This window comes from Arvicola amphibius, chromosome 2 (assembly GCF_903992535.2).
Source record: "Arvicola amphibius chromosome 2, mArvAmp1.2, whole genome shotgun sequence".
Taxonomy (NCBI): domain Eukaryota; kingdom Metazoa; phylum Chordata; class Mammalia; order Rodentia; family Cricetidae; genus Arvicola; species Arvicola amphibius.
The window spans coordinates 82,169,005-82,185,043 of NC_052048.2; the positions used below are offsets into that span (position 1 = coordinate 82,169,005).

The 16,039-nt window shown below is 36.7% G+C and overlaps 1 protein-coding gene across 3 annotated transcripts in view; it reads right to left on the bottom strand.

Moving 5' to 3' along the window:
- Positions 1-16,039, bottom strand: part of Grid2 (glutamate ionotropic receptor delta type subunit 2) — a 1,433,911-nt gene that overhangs the window by 213,547 nt on the left and 1,204,325 nt on the right. The window lies entirely within an intron of this gene.

Genomic DNA, 16,039 nt, shown 5'->3' on the forward strand with positions numbered 1-16,039 from the left:
ACACCAAACCAAACCAAAACAAAACAGAAAAACCCAAAAAAGAAAAAAGAAAAAGAAAAAGAAAGAAAGAAAGAAAGAAAGAAAGAAAGAAAGAAAGAAAGAAAGAAAGAAAGAAAGGAAAATAATTAGATGTAACATTCTATGGGTAAATGTAAGCCTCTCTAAAACTCACTCATGTATACACAGACAGGCTACTCTAAAATAGTAGGAGTCCACATAAGAATCACATCTCTAAATTTCAGTTTGAAATTATGCTTTGTGTAAGACATCAGTGTGTTGTGAATTAATACAAAATAGAACAAAACATAATATGAGCAAATCATGCTGCTCGCAAGGGCAGTGGCATGATTAAGAGATGCTCAAGTCGACAGCATGGGCATTGGCTCTGTGTAAACAGCAGTGTAGAGTCTCAGTGACTCTTCCCAGTCTCTGCCAAACCTAGTGCTTTCCTAGTCTTCATCAGAAGACTAAACAGCTTGCCTTCTCTAAGTGGACCTGAATGCCAACTGAGTCTCTGCTCAGAGCTTTCCTCTAGGCTGCTCTTGTTGACAAACTGCCTCACCAGGCCTCCCTCCACCCTCCATCACAGCCTTACTTCATTCAGTCATGTGTCCACGACTCCTCAGCATGAGACCCATCTAAGACCCAAGTATCCGGCTTCTTTCTCTCTCAAGTCTTCTGGCTCCCCACTTCTTTCTCCTTTGTTCTGTTATTTAATTTAATGGGTTTTCAAATTATTTATTTATTTATTTTAAGTTGGGTTCCCACAGTGTAGCCATGAATCCTAGTCTGTTTTTGAACTAATAATTCTGTTTCTGTCCCCTAGGGACAGAGTTTACAGATGTGCATAAACGCACAGAGCTAGGCACACTTCGCTTCTTCTTCTTCTTCTTCTTCTTCTTCTTCTTCTTCTTCTTCTTCTTCTTCTTCTTCTTCTTCTTCTTCTTCTTCTTCTCCTTCTTCTTCTTCTTCTTCTTCTTCTTCTTCTTCTCCTTCTTCCTTCTTCTTCTTCTTCTCCTTCTCCTTCTCCTTCTTCTCCTTCTCCTTCTCCTCCTCCTTCTCCTCCTCCTCCTCCCCCTTCCCCCCTCCTCCTCTTCCTCCTTCTCCTCCTCCTCTCTCTCCCCCCCCCCCCCTCCTCCTCCTCCTCGTCCTCCTCCTCCTCCTCCTTCTCCTCCCCCTTCTTCTTCTTCTAAGTAGCATATGTCATGTAGCCATTCCCTCGAAGGAAGCAGGATGCCAATATGATTCAGTAAATGAATGAATCTTCCAAGGTTCAGGACATTCAGAAAGCTACAGGACGTAAAAGGGCTCTCCCCTAGGTTCTATAAGCACTACCCAAAAGTTGGGGGGAAAGAATCTCCAATGTGCTGTCTACAAATCCCCCAAGAATACATCTTTCAGGGACCCCCACCCAGGTTTGAGTGATGTTTGGTGATGCAGCCTTTGAAGAACCCATGTTCTGTAAGTAACCCAAACAAATTTATTTGTTCACTGGGCTATATTTGGGTAATATCCATCCCTTATTCCCTTATTTTGCCATCAGTGCCTTATCAGCTGTAAAAAGATATATGCTTCCTCAGGAAAAGTGGCACCAGCAACATTTATCTCAGTGTTCTGTTGTTTCTGTTCAGTTATCCAGTTACTCTCAAGGGCACCTGATACCGATAGCATTATTTAGTGTATCTACCAACACTCTCGTGATAATGACTACACAGTAGGCATTGTTCTACGTTTTTAATCTACCTAGCTTGATGGCTATTTAAGATACACTTTCAAGTTGCATTTGCTGCTGAAGAAATTGAAGGCTAGATTGTTTTTCTTCTAGGTCACAGAACTAATGAATGGCAGAGTCTGCACAGTGAGGCCTGGCTCAGGAAACAAGTCCTTTTTAAAACAATGCTGCCACACTGGATTTGTTAGCTGATGATTACCTATAAAACTTAATAAAATGGTACTCTAAAAAGTATATGCATCTGACATATTTAGTGACATACAAGGCATAAAGTAAGAATGTAATATGTATTTAAAAAGCCTCATATATCGTTATTCTATACCAGTAACATCACAGCCGGGATACGATGCACATCTGACATGCTGGAATATGTCCTTTTAGGGCTGCTCCACAGAAGTCAGTCTTGAAAAGATCGGGACATTAGGACAGTAAAATATCTTTACTTAGGCTCCCACTGTTCTTCAAATGCCTGCATAACCCAGAAAGAATAAAACTATGTGGAAATATATCACAAGGAATATATTTTTCATACCATAATAGAAGTCTTTTTCATAAATATTAGTGGTCAAAGGATTGTGAGCATCTTTTTAAAAATAGAATCTTTGAAAAATACCCAAGTCTGGGCTTCATATCAGGGGAAACTGTGGCAATTCTGCTTTACAGATGTTTACTTTTCTAGTCTGCCTCGGCTCTAAAACACTGTTTGGATTATTTCTCTAAAAGAGGTGTGTTTGTATTTTTCCTCATAAAATGCATAGAAATATTTTCTTTTTGCTTAACAAGCCAGACAGTCAGGGAAGTAAAGATGAATGAATAAAAGGAACTCATAATAAAAGGAAAGTATCCATCTTTGCTTGTATGCTTGAGGATAGGTATCATTCTGCATTCTGATTTTATTCATAAGATTCAGATAAGCTGAATTATTTATTCAGATGGGTTGTAAAGAACAGGCAGAAATGTAGCTTGAGTATAGCTTAGTCTCATTCTGATATCATTTTTCTATATAGTGTTTCCCCCTGGGAAAGTAAAATTGCTCCATAATTTTCACTTGAAACTATTGTAGGTATAACAATAAGCTGAAACACTTATATTTTCATTATTATACTAATTTATCTTGCAAAAACCTTTTATTGCCTTTTACTAACAAAAACTTTACCATCAAATTTGATAAGGCATTCTGTGAAAGAATAAATATTGTATATTGTTAGATATGTTTATTAGTAGCCAATTGTATAAATCTAACCAATGAACTGTCCATTGAGTTTCAAAAGTCTGACCCATTTGAATTTTGGTTAATGTTTCCTTTATTACTTCAAACTGTGAAGCATACTTCATGGAATACAACAAACTTGCATCAATCATATAACTGCAGAAGATATTTGGAATATTGTTTGCTTGAAAATGTGGTTAATGACAACTATGGAATTTGTTTACACAGTCTTATATTTGCAAATTCTTGTTTATTTATGTGGAGGTTTTTTATGATTATGGCTAATTTTATTACAAAATATTCTTATTTTAAGCTTTAATTTTAAACACTAAATTTATTTATTTGTTTAATTAGGGTATATTTATACATACGTGCATGTATGTGTATGCTGTGAATGCTACAATATGTGAGTGGGGATCAGAGAACAACATTCTGGAGTTGATTCTTTCCCTAAACATGTTTACCATGAGATGGAGTTCAGGTTGTCAGAAACAGCTGAATCCGCAGGTCCTTATCAAGACACACACACACACACACACACACACACACACACACACACACACATATATATATATATATGCAATCACAACTTTTCTTTCCCCAGGGAAGAGTTCTCTACACTTACTTTTCTTCCTATGAAAAACATTATAAGTGTATATTACAGATTTTGGTGAGAGGATACCTCAGTTATTCTCCAAGGTAATCAAATATATTTGATCAAGGGAAAAAATAAGCTTTTAATCTTGAGTTGTTTAATTTATTGATTTTTTTGGTTGATCTTTTATTATAAAATATGTAAAGTTCAAATTAATTTCCAGGGACTTAGCATTTCATATTTATAATTCACTTGTACCAAAATTTTATGAAGAAGAAATATGTTTGACTTCTTGGCATCAAACAGTCAAGGTTACCATTCAGATCTGTTATTTTCTTTAATGATGTTGTTCACTGTTGAGCACAGTAAAGATAAATAAATGAAGGCTGTATTTTAATACAAGTATTTTCTTTCTAGTCCTATACAGGGATATTAGTAAGGAGATGACATAGTTGCACAAATGGGCATACCATGGGTTTAGAACTGGGATCCAGTACGTGAGATAATTCTGTTTCCTTACAAATGTGGTTATGATAAGATATGCAGTTTGCCTTAGAACTGGTATATGTGGGCACACACTATTCTTATTATGGTTTTGATTGTTTTCATATCATTACTCTCTTTATAGAAGTGAGTTCTTTTTTTGGGGGGGGGGGGGTTTCGAGACAGGGTTTCTCTGTAGCTTTGGAGCCTGTCCTGGAACTAGCTCTTGTAGACCAGGCTGGTCTCGAACTCACAGAGATCCGCCTGCCTCTGCCTCCCGAGTGCTGGGATTAAAGGCGTGCGCCACTGCCGCCCGGCCTAGAAGTGAGTTCTTTAGAAGCTCAGTGTACAGCTATACACATCATCTCTTACATCTGTCTATGCTCTAGGTACAAAGGAACTGCTACCCTACACCATTTTATGTATAAGAAGTATTAGTTTGAAAACTACAAAGTAACTTATTGAAGATCAATTGGAAATTTACCATTATAATCAGAATCAGCAGCACATGGTATAGTTTCCAGTCTAGCACCATTTCCAATTATGTGTTCCAGTTCTAATGTATTTTCTAATACATGCTTCTTGTGGACCAATTAGATGTTCTTTAGATAATTCATTCTTTCACTTGCATTTTCAATTCTTGAAATTGCCATCAATTTGGAAAATGAAGGAAGCTTCTTAAATGAAAATAAATTTAATCTTATTAAATAGAAAATGAATATTATTTGAGAGTTTTCTCTTCCTGATACTGCTGTCTGAAGGACAAGCTTTCACATAGATCAGAGGAGTTGTTTGGAACTCAGCATCACATTTGGGCTTGAACTCCAGGTCTACCACTGTCTGGTTCTGCAGATCAGGACAAATCATGTGACAGCTCCTAACCTCACTTCCTTAACTTGCTGTTCTTAGTGCAAGAGGATAATATTTAGCCTGTGGTCTCAAAGAGTGTAAATAGAGAAGGGGGTGTGCCTTCACTATGTCAGATTCAAGAGGCAGGTCTCACAGACTGTTGCATTTATGATACCCGGACAATCTGTGTATTCTACACTTGACCATGTGATGAAAGGAAGTGGATTAAGAAATTGAACTGACTTTCAATGTTGCCTAAAATGATCAACATGTACTGGATTAACTGGGCTTGGAGGCATGTGACTTTCATTTTAACACTCTCATGGAAGCAGCAGAGGCAGGTGGATCTCTGAGTCTGAGGCCAACCTCGTTCACATAAGGAGACCCTGTCTCAAAAACAGTAAATAACATACACACACAAACACAAACACACACACACACACACACACACACACACACACACACACACGTGCACATGCATGCACACAGAACAACAACAACAAAAAATATGCAAAGAAATTTTTAGTGGATTAATTGTAATATGTTAGGGATATTTTTGAATATAAAGTTTGGCACTTTTTGTATTGGAAATATTTATTTTCCATTTTTCTCTATGATAAATCTAAAGTAAGGCAGTACCTATAGCCACCTGGAGCACTAGGAAGTATATACCCAAACATCAAGACAGTTAACTGCCTCTTGATATTACTCTTTACAGAATATAACAAGAACAAGTTAGAAAAGTAGGGAAGATGACTTTAATATCCTCTTCAGGATAGGCTGGTAGAGAAGGTCAGCCATAATTCTATTTCATCGCTGTTACACAAAACAGGACTCCGTGAACTCTGGTACTCCTTGTCTGTTTGCTGGTAACCAGACTGAAAGATAACTATCTTACTTTGCAGATGTGAAAAAGGTGGTACAGAGTGCTTCGTAACAACTACGTGTCAAGATTTCCATGACATGCAGTTCCTATGTCAGCCTTTTATTATACTACATGGATGGCAGCAATAATATAAGGCCCCCTTTTAATCCTTTTTATGGACTAGGTTTCCTCCTTTATCTATAGTGGGATTCTGTGAGTCATGTGGCTCATCACCAGGTCCCTTGGTCTCTGTATCCTCACTTCGGGGGAGTCATACACAAACCTGGGTAAGGTAACCTCTCTACTAACCCATCATTAGTGCTAGATTTACACATTTGTCGCCAGCCTTCTATACTTGTTACTGGTAAGTATCTCAAGCAACTAAAGCAGATTTTTAGAGATTAATTATACTTATTTTGTGTGTATGTGTTTGCTAGGCACCAAGTGTGTGCCTGTTGCCTCCAGAGGCTAAAGTTGGACATTAGATCTCCCAGAATTGAAGTTACAGGCCATAGTCTTGGCCCTGAGAACCAAACACAAATTCTCTTCAAAAGCAGCATAAGTTCTAAATCATTGATCTATCTCTCTATCACCATATAGAACGTTTTAATTACCAGTTTCCTCTTAAGGAATGACATTGGAGTAGCTGTTTTGAAGACAGGTAGTCAGGAGTTTAAATGTCAATCCTGCCTTTTTAGCACACCTTGTTAGTTCTAAATCTCGATTTCTGCACAGAAGACAATATTTAAGACTAAACCTGAGAGTGTATATGATATAGCATGTGCAGTACCTCTGCTACACAGTTGATAATTACAGCCAAGCAATTGTCTATGCTAGGTCACAACATGATCTCAGAGAATATCTCATACGTTGTTTTTTTCCTTGCTTAAATGTTAGCCTTATCTTAAATTTTTACAAGTTGCCTCTCAAGGAGCTTAACTGTATTTCAACTATACATCACATAGTATTTCAGAATATGCATAATTCATTTTGCTTTTACTAAGAAAAAGGAAACTAAAAACTCGTGTCTGCCCAATGGTTGTAAACCACATCACCAAGGTGCTGGTCTTAGAAGACAGGCATCCTGTGTCTAGCTTGATGTTACAGTCTTGCATGGCTTTGGAACCTCCATAACTGGGTTGTTGGTGATTAAAGAAATGACAGACAAACATACAGCAAAGTTGGCGTTGGGTAGGTTGTGCACCACAGCTTGAAAACTCGGTGAATTTATTGTATAGAGCTAACAAGGATGAGGGCTTCTATACAGCTATATGAAGATGTGATTTGGCTGATCTTGCTAAGGAGTCTCTGTAAGGGAGCCATTTCAGGCTGCAATCATCTGGTAGGAGGAAATTGTGGTCAGTAGTTCAGTGGCTAAAGGTCAATTTTTTATAACAGCCTTACTCAGAAGGCTTTACAGTCCCTTTTAGCCTGACCCAAAGGTGTTGCCATTCTGATGGCTCTGAGGCACTGAGGTCCTTGCCATGACCATACTCATAGAAATAATCCATATTCACTCAAGACTTCATTTGCTCCTCACAATTTGACACATTCTCTAAAATATGCAGATGATGTGGGAAGTCTTTCTGTATATGTGTTGCTTTTATTGGTTAATAAAAAAAGAAGCTGCTTTGGGCCTATTTCAGCACAGAATAGGGAAAGATGGGAATTTCAAGCCGATAGAAGAAAGGGGGCAGAGTCAGGGAGATGCCATGTAGCCACCAGAGGAGAAATATGCCTGCACTCTGGTACTGGTAAACCACGACTCTTGTGGTAAAATACAAAACAATGAAAATGGGTTAATTTAAGATATAGGAGCTGTCTAGCAATATGCCCAAACAATATTGCAAGTAATATAGTTGCTGTGTGGTTATTGTGGGTCTGGATGCTGGGAATGAGCAAGCAGCCTCCTCTAACAGAATGCAGAGCAGAAAAGCACTATCATAGCATTTGATGCATCATAAAGGGTTCATAAAAATAAGAACAGGAGTCTATCTATTTATGGTGAAGACAGTGGATGAGGCACTAATGACATTTTCCATAGAGTCTTGATGGCAACATTACAGTCTTGCACTACACATGTATCTGTGATTTAGCTCTTCTAATGTCATATGTGTGGCTCATTTCTCGATAATATAACACAGGTCACCAAGAGGCTTGTCAGGCAGTTGCTGATTGAAGGCACTCTGCTGTTCTAACTTGATGGCTCCCTATGATCCAAAGTTTTTCTGTCTTGATCTCTCTGTCTTTCTCTTGCCCTAGCCCACAAGCTACCACCAGAATCTGAAGTTACTCTCTACTAAGATTTATTCTATTCTATTTTATTATCAGCTGTCTGAAACTGAATAAACAAATATTTTCAGCAATTTTATTTTCACTGTCTTTTTTCTTCTTCCTCTGAAAATGGAAGAAATAGCTTGCTGCTTTTTAATAGAAAAATATTACAAAATGAGAGTCGCTTAACTCTTATGGTCTCCATGACAGAGATAAAAAGGACATTTGCTTTTCAGTCTTGAACTGTTACAATTTGAGAGCATTCTTGTGTGATTTTTTTATGAGAAAACATTATGGCCATACTGTTAAATTCTGTAATTCTAGAGCTCTGAAGAACCTTTCTAAGTACTTTGAACAAAAAATACACTGGCACTGAGGAATTTTCTGCTGCATGTACAAAATGTCTTTTGGGGGTTGTCTCTAGGTTTTCACTGTCATCCTTTGGCTGTGTAAAATCTAATACACTTCAATTTCAGTGAGTTAGGCAGTTTTTGTGACATATTTCAGTGACATTTCCAGAGTTAGATAAACACACATCTCATTTCTCCAAAGAGCTGTCATGTTCCTTTTCATTCAGTTTGGGCGACTTCAAAGGATGTTAGTAAGCATGTGCTACAGCCCTCCTGATATCCTTGTTAATCCCTGTCTAGAAGGTGTAGTGGCAAGAGCATTAGTAAGTGTGGGCTTGGGGCTTCATCCAACAAAATGTTAGAAGGTGTTGTTTACTGAACTGAAAATTCTGCAGTTTGGTGAAAACAACTTTCAAAGTAAAGTAACTGTCTTGATCTCTTAGCGATTGCAGAAAATGGCTGAAGCTAGGCAGCTGCCTGGCAGAGTTTGAACCTCTCATTTTGAGGATGTAAACCTTGATACTTAGAGCACCAGCTCTCCCCAAGTTTCCTCTCTAAGGCTGAAAATTCTTATGGAATGGGAATTGTTTTCTCTTTCCTTTATTTTAGCCTCTTCATTTTATTTTGTAAATACTTTTTTGAAAAAAATTTAGACCATAATAGAATTACATCATTTCCTCTTTTCTTTTCTCCCTCCAAACCTCTCATGTACCCCTTGTTCCTATCAAGTTCATTGCTTCCTTTGCTTTAATTGTTCACACACACACACACACACACACACACACACACACACACACACATATTCTTAAATATAGAAATACAACCTGCTCTGTCTATATAATGCTCCTTAAATGTATACCTTTTGGGGGCTAATCATTTGATATTAGATAGCCAATTGGTATAATCTCCTATGATGAGGACTATTCCTCACCCCTCATAAAGGAAACTTCTATTCACATCATAACAGAAAACTACAACTTATTAAAATGCAGAGTTGTGGAGCTCTGTCCCAATGGATACATCCCAACACAACTCCTGCACCTAAGGCTCAGTGACCATTGCAGAAGAGAGGACTGAAAGATTGCAAGAGCCAGAGGAGCAGCAGATTTGCTATGGGCTATTGTCTTTTAGGAGTCTTAAAAGTCACATCCATGAGGTCTCATTCTGTTTTAATCTGGTTTTGCAATGCATCAAGTTTGATCCTGTTTCTGTCTTTTCACATCAGTATTTTCTTCTACTGAGAGTATTCTGCCTTCTTCTGATGGCTCTCTTTTTCTCCAACTTAGTTGTCCATGTTTTAGTTTTGAACTTTTAAATATGAGGCAACACTCATATTTAAAACTTTTCCCAAAGCCAAAGTTTTTAATGTTAAAATGTCCAAAGCAAGCAGGAAAGGCAAAGCAACATCTAACAAACAGACTGCACATGAGAAGAAGATAGAAAAGGAAAAAGCGAGCAATGGTGGCAATAAGTTCATCATTCAGGAATTAAAATGGCCATTAAAGAGTAAGATAGTAGATATAGAAAACAAGATCTTAGAAGATGAATAGAGAAACTTCCTAAGAATATAAATATGCCAGTGTAAAAATGTATGAATACGTATCAGTGTGGAACGGTCCCTACAAAATTTCTAAAGAATTCTAGAAAAAATAAATACAGAATTTTAAAGATAAAACAGAAAAATAATTACTAAAAATTGTGAACTGAAGAACATACTTGGAGGTTGGCGATCTACTAGGTATAACAGAAAGAAGAAAACAAAGAAATCAAAAGACTACAGAGCCCAGGGGTTCAGAAAGAGATTCTAGAGAACTGGAAGAGATTGTAAGGCACCAGAGGCCAGACAAAAAGGTTTTAAATGTATTATATATTTCTCCATAGACACCTTAGATACCACATAAAAGTCCATTTAAAATATTGAAGGATGTGGGAGATAAAGACACACTCAGATACACAGGTCACAAAATTCTATCTCCAAATGGTATCTTATAAGTAATTTATTAGATCCTATGTTCTCTAAAAGTTGCAAAGGAACAACAAAAGATACAGGAAATGAGGGGCAGGCTGAAGGCATGGAGAACAGTGTTGAAGGAAGATATAAGACATATGCTTTACCATGTAGGCAGAAATAAATAGAACACTGGACACAGTCGAGAATCCTGAACAGGCACTTAGACCACCACACAAAGTTAGAGGTAGAATATATATATTATATATAGAGTATATAGTACCAACTATATAAGAATTAAACAAAGAACAAAGAAGCACTCACCGAAATGGAAGATAATTATTTATGGTTTATTTAGTGGATGACCAGTGTATGCAAACATATATTGATACAGTATAGTAAGGATATATTTGGAGGTAGGAGAGGAAAAGAAAGTAAACTTTGGTTTTTTATGATCAGAAATAACAGTTAATGTTAAAAGTAGTGGAATACAGAAATTAATCTTTGGTTCTTTTGCATAAAATATTTACTTTGAATTAATTCTAGCTTTAAAAAGCTGTGATGGAGACACAATTTCCTGTTCCCATTTCTTCCATGGTTACCATGCTGTGTCCTTAGAGAACAGTTATGGAAGCCTAGGTATCAACACTGTTATAGTCTCATTGATTACACTCTAGATTTATATAGACCTTTCTAAGTTTTGCTTGGATGTCTTTATTCTTCTGTTCCAAGATCTTCTCCAGTATATAACATCACATGCGGTTGTAACTTGTCATTAGCTTGTTCTGAAATACAACAGTCTTTATTTGATTGCTTTTCATGGCTTTGGTAGTTTTAAGAAACAATCCTCAGGTATTTAGTCTTTGAGATGTTTTCATTTAATACTAAACAGAGATTCTGAGGAGTAGAAAGTTTGACATGGGGGAGGAATGCACTTCTTACTACATCCTGTCAGGATTCAATGACATCCACCTGACCTCACTGCCAGCACACAGGGGGGCCAGGGCCAGCTAGGGCTAGTAGAATATTAGCATCTACACATCCCACTGAGGACTGCCTTCTAAGGACGATGTGCTTTTCTGCCGCCATGATTTCTTTGGTTGTTCTTGTGTATCAAGATGGACTCATAGGTCTTACATATGCTCACATTTCTCAAATCCTGTGAGGTTTTGCTGTTGCAACACATTACAGCTTGGTTTTCCTAACCTATAACACCAGACTCCTTTGTTATTTTAGAGCTTCTTCACCTTTAGACATGACATTTCTTCTACTTTCTCTGAACCTGTCTGAAAACCAGCCATTTCTCCAAGTATCTTTGGTTTCAGGTTTTTGGAGACCAGGACAATGTTTATATGAATAAACAAATACATATATCACAATATATAACATCTATAACAAAGAATTTAAACAAACATGTAGGTACCTCTCCAGTTTTTATGATGCAAAATAACTATTTTCATAGGTACACTTTGCAGATATATTTAAGGACAAAAAACCCTTAAGTTTAGGAAGTAACAATTTATGAAAGTTTGCTTAATAACTGTATAATGAAGATAGGAATAAGAGAAAGTAAATGAGTGTTCAAAAAATAAACAAAACCTGACATGAAGGGAGAAAGTGAGTATGTGCAGAACAAAAGGATAAGGTGTTATTATGCATCATTTATGTTAACAAACACTGGTAGCCACTCCAGTTGCACACAAAGGTTACATGAATAAGGTACTTTATTAACAGGCATCTTTAATTATTCAAATACATATTTTTCTATTTCCTTTTGATCAAATGTAATTTACTAATGACATTTTAATTTGCCTTGTTGCCAACTTTTATCACATAGGAACCAAAGGAAGTATGGGAGAAGTGGCTGCTCTAGATTTAATGTTGATATTATTAAACTGAGATGAATTACATTTTCCGTGGTAGCTGATATGGAACACAGTCTGTGCCTTTCCTCTATGAAATAGTTCACATAATGACATACAATCTGAAAACTAGAAACAATTGTATAAATATATCCAAAATGGATGAGCTAGTAAAACATAATACCAAATAAAACATGTTCATTATAAAATGCACATAGTGCATGGTATAACTTTTGTGAAATGTAAAGAATATTCAAGTCTATAATGACAGGCAATAGATGGGTGTTGCTAGGGGTATGGTTTGGGCTGAGTAGGCAGATTTAATCAATTAATAATGGGTTCTCATTAGGGATGATAAAATGTTCTAAAATAAATCGTGATTATTAATTACATATTTGAAAGGGCTAATGCTGTGTTAATAGTTACTATAAAAATTATGAGTGTTCATCATGGATGTCTACTTAAAACATAGAAAACAAACTAAAAATATCTCTTTGCAATTCAGTGTTCACATTGGTTTTATTTATGGTATCTCCAATTCTGGAAACATGTAGGTACTGTCAGCAAAAGAATAAATAGATATTGCATGCTCTATTATGTAGTAAAATACTATCTGGCTATAAAAATAGATGAACTTTGACGCAGACAAAAACATAGATGATCTGAAAAATCATGCAAGTTCTAGGATGGAATGATTTGAAAGGTTCTGGAATATGCAAGAAGAATCTATGACCATTTAAGTCAAAATATGTTGTTTCCCTGGAATCTAAATTAGGTGAGGTGACTTCGAGATAAATGGAGATGAGCAGGGGAGAGGACTGGGGGAACTGTGAACACTATCCTAAAAACTCTAGGGTGTTGTTTCTGTTTTTATGAAGGTATGCTATGCGCATGAGCATTCGTTGCCCAAATCAGTAATTCATGTTTTAGATCCATAGATTTCCATATCTTCTATTTTACGCATTATGTTAGACATCAGAGACATATCAATGAGGCGAAAAGGTAAAACTCGTGCCCTTTAGAACTTAGTCTAGTACAGGAAACAAGTCAAACAAAATAAGCAAAGCCACGTTAGAAAGTGGTATTTGCTAAGAAAAATAATAAAATCAAGCAAGGAAAATATGAAATGTTAAATCAAGTATGAAAGGTATTGCATTTAATGATAGGGTGCTAAGATAAAAGAAGACGTGAAATTGTCTAAGGGAACAAAGGGGACCAATGAGAGAAGTAGTAAAAAAGGAGGGGATATATTGGAATATTGTCATTGTATAGTATATATTTGCATGAAAATAGCATTAAGTAACACATTTCCTTGAATAATGAATATACACAATAAAATACATCTTAGGAGGTTACAAACAAGGATGTTCATGAAAGGACCTAGTGTCAAGATTACATTGGCACAGGCCTCAAAGATGGTGATTAGTAAATCAGACACCTATATTAAAAAAAAAACAGATACAGACAATGTAAAGACACTGGGAGAAATATAAAAGACACACCAAAGTCAAATAAGGCAAGTTAGAAGGAAACCAATCTGGTAGACAGTAACAAGGTTGAAAAGTTTATAATGCACACCCTGAGTAAAGTGGGGAGCCACTAGTGGTGTCAGGTAGAAGAGTAAGTTCCATTGTATTTTCACATTAGAAACAACAAGGGGAAACGAGTGTAGTTGCAGCAAAGCAGACAGAAGACCCCCACCGTAAGCCATGAAACAGATGCTGCCAGGCCGGTCTTGGAACACTGGGGATGTCTGAGGACTTGGAACTCTTGTACAAAAACCAATAAGACTAGACATGCAGTGTAAGAGGAAGAGGGGTCTAGAAAAATTTTAACGCTTCCTTCTGTGGTCTTGGGAGGAAAGTGTATAGAAATAGGAAAAACACATAAAAGAATGATTTTTAAGGCATTTTCTAAGTGATTAGAAGAGTGAGCTAACTACCAAATGGGATAGAGAAGATGTAGATGGGAGCTGATGTGCAAGCTCTGGGTAAGATTCCTGATTTCCAAGCAGTGCATTTCTAGATGCTATACAAACATTGTGCTGAGCTCTCAGGAGTTCTGGCTCCTACATTGTTGTGCTCATAATTTTTATACACAAAACTCTGTTGTGGTGCTTCATGGCCATATGTCCTTGATGGAAGGGTAGAAAGAGAGAGAGAAACATTTTGGGTTGAAAATCTGATAAAGGTATCTTGTGCCTCACAGCTTGGCTATAATTCACAGCTTGGGTACAATTCACAACCTTTCTGTAAACTAAATCTTTTATATTCAGAATCAAATACATGAAATATTGAGTGCAACCTATTTTTGGTATGACCAGTATCAAGATAACCTACCCATTTATGTATCACTGAGCAAACAATGTATTCAAGCTTAAGGCACAAGTTGTAAGTCAACCAGGGCATGTCATTGGCTTTGTGCTCTGGGAACAGGAAGCAATTAGAGAGAGCAATTAGTGGTAATCTATTCTTTCCATGATACTTTTCGGTTTTCTTTAAAAATAAAATTTACATATTCACAGCAATAAGCTTCCACTTCAAAGGTTAGAAACATAAAAACAGAATTCATTCACTGTCCTCCCCCCAAACTTAATGATTTTTAAATTCTTTTTAATTTTCCACATTTTAGTTTAAACGTTCTCTGTTATGCTTAGTCACAAATCTTGTTCTCCATTCAGGGACATGGACCTGGCAACTTCTCAGGATCATGACTAAGCTGACAGACCAATCAGCAGGGAAGTTCAGCGCTTACTCCTGTTCACTGGTCTCAAGAGCCAGAACACTGTGCACTAAATTGAATATGTTGTTTTATTTAAGAAGGCATAGTTTGGAAACCCTTGAGAGTAATTGGCAAATTCTCCTTAGGGTGGTACAGTGTGTGTAACTAAATCAGGAAAGGAATTGGATAGAGAGCATGTAGACCCAGCATTCTTGAGCTAGTTCAAGGAACAGAATTAATTGCAGTCTATGGGACAACATATATCTGTGTACCGTATGCACCCACAGCACCCACACAAAAGTCAGAAAGCTACACTGGGGGCAGCATTGTTCATCATGCTTGTGTTTTGATAAAGAGAAGATGCTTTTTAAAGTCTGTGTTCAGGTATTTAATTATTCCTCATTTCATTTGCTATTTATTTCTTATTTTTGATTCTGTCCTTCCTTACAGTTCTTTTCAGGTTTATATATTGTGTAAAATATTTAAAAAGACACAAAACACTGTCATAAAGATAACTAATATTGATGGGTATGGTGGCCCACAACTTTAATCACAGAATTCTGAAGGCAGAGGCAGGTAGATTTGTACGACTTCCAGGCCAGCCTGGTCGACATAGTGAGGTCTGAGACAGCCAGGAATAGATACATAAAGAGACACTATCTCAAAACAGGGAAAACAAACACGTGATAACGATGATTGTGTTGATGATGGTAGTTCCCTTTAAATGTCACAATCGGTGCAAAATTCCATAGTAAAATTTCAAGTTTTAAAAACTTAAGTTGCCAGTGTTCAAGGCAAAGAGCAAAAGTACTGTCTCCTTTTGCATGTTTTCTAAGTAAGCTTCTAAGGGAAGTGCTAACTTTGCCTGTCTGTAGTCTTGGCCTAAGTCTAACCTTAAGGCCTTTTCCTCAGTTTCTAGAAAAAAAAAAACACGAGGCAAGAATGTAAAACTAATCATCCTGATAACCACATATATAAAAGTAAATTGTTCATATTGTATATATTTAGTCATATGTTAGTTATATAGTTATATGTTTAGGATGATTAGAATGTTTATATATAAAATATAATTTGAACTGAGGTATGTCTTGGTAGTTTCAGAAGTTACCTAGCATACACAAGGCAAAAGTGCCAAAGAATTTTCATTTCA